Genomic DNA, 2,187 nt, shown 5'->3' with positions numbered 1-2,187 from the left:
AACTCAAAACTCAGAACTCAGAACTCGATATTTAGACTTCAAAATAGAGCACTCAGATATTCGGACTCCTAACTCAGACAAAGAAGTCAGAGTTGAAATTTCAGAACTCAGAAGTCACAATTCGCAACACAGAATTTGTGACTAGGAATTCATAAATGAGGCTCAGTTCTCAAAATTCACAAATCAGAATTCAGAAATCCAAATTCAGAACCCAGAACACAGAATTCGGAACTCAGAACTCAAAATTCAGTACTCAGAATTCAGAACTCACAACTCACAACTCTGAATTCTGATCTCAGAATCCACAACTCTGAATTCAGAATACAGGCTGCAGTTTACAACTCCGAACTCAGATCTCAGAACTAAGAGTTGAGAATTCATAACTCAGAACTCAGAATTCAGAAATGATGACTCAGAACTTGGAATTCAGAACTCAGAAATCACAACTCAGTATTCAGAACCCAGAATTCATAACCCAGAATTCTCACCTTCGAATTCTGAACTCAGAATTCAAACTCGAATATCAGAACTGGGAAATGAGTATTTGGAACTCAGAATACGGACTTCATAACTTACAATTCAGAACAAAGAACTCAGACATCAGAACTCAAGACTCATAACAAAGAACTCAGTTCTCAGCACTCAGAATTCAGAACACACAATTCAGAACTCAAAACGCAGAAATCAGAACTGTAACTCAGAATTGTGAAATCAGAACTCAGAATTCAGAACGCAATTGAGAACTTTGAAGTCAGAACTCAGAATAAATTCCTCACAATACTAACTCAGAATCGGCGACTCAGAAATCAGAACTGAGATACAGATCTCAGAATTCAAAATTCAGAATTCAGAAGTCCGAATTCAGAACCGGAACACAGAATTCGGGACTCAGAACTCAAAATTCAGTACTCAGTACTCAGAACTCAGAAATCACCACTCTGAATTCTGGTCACAGAATTCACAACTCTGAAATCAGAATACAGACTGTAGAATTTAGACTCCGAACTCAGATCTAAGAGCTAAGAGTTGAGAATTCATAACTCAGTATTCAGAACTGGGAAATGAGAACTCAGAACTCAGATTTCACAGCTAAGAATTCAGAACTCAGTTATCAGAACTCAGAATTCAGAATTCAGAACTCAGAACGCAGAACACAAAATTCAGAACTCAGTAGTCAGAACTAGAAACTGTGAACTCAGAATTTGTAACTCAGAATTCTGAACGCAATTGAAAAATTTGAACTCAGAACTCAGAATACAGTACTCAAGATTCAGACCTCAAAATTCAGAACTCGGCACTCACAAAATGTAATTCACAACAAAATCTCAAATCTCAGAATTCAAAACTCAGAAAATAGAACTAACCACTCGGAATTCAAATTCAGATCTCAGAGTGTAGCACTTTGGATTGAGAACTCATTCCTCAGAACGCAGGACTCAGAACTCAGAATTCAGAAATTAGATTCATATCTCAGAACTCAGAACTCAGAATTCAGAACTCAGAGTTGAGAACTCAGCATGACAACTCAGTATTCAGATCTCGCAGTTCAGCACACAGAATTGACAACTTAGAAATCAGAACACACAATACAGTGATCAGTATTCAGAATTCAGCACGCAGAACTCAAACTCACAATTCAGAACTCAGCACTCAGAACTCAGAATGCAGACCTCAGGAACCAGAACTCAGAGTTTACAACCCTGAATTCAGAACTCTAATTTCAGAACTCAATTTCATAACTCAGAACACAAGACTCAGAAGTCAGAACTCAGAATTCAGAACTCAAAACTCAGAACTCAGAACTCGATATTTAGACTTCAAAATAGAGCACTCAGATATTCGGACTCCTAACTCAGACAAAGAAGTCAGAGTTGAAATTTCAGAACTCAGAAGTCACAATTCGCAACACAGAATTTGTGACTAGGAATTCATAAATGAGGCTCAGTTCTCAAAATTCACAAATCAGAATTCAGAAATCCAAATTCAGAACCCAGAACACAGAATTCGGAACTCAGAACTCAAAATTCAGTACTCAGAATTCAGAACTCACAACTCACAACTCTGAATTCTGATCTCAGAATCCACAACTCTGAATTCAGAATACAGGCTGCAGTTTACAACTCCGAACTCAGATCTCAGAACTAAGAGTTGAGAATTCATAACTCAGAACTCAGAATTCAGAAATGA

Source organism: Ochotona princeps, chromosome Y (genome assembly GCF_030435755.1).
Source record: "Ochotona princeps isolate mOchPri1 chromosome Y, mOchPri1.hap1, whole genome shotgun sequence".
NCBI lineage: Eukaryota > Metazoa > Chordata > Mammalia > Lagomorpha > Ochotonidae > Ochotona > Ochotona princeps.
Note: the sequence above shows the minus strand (reverse complement) of the source record.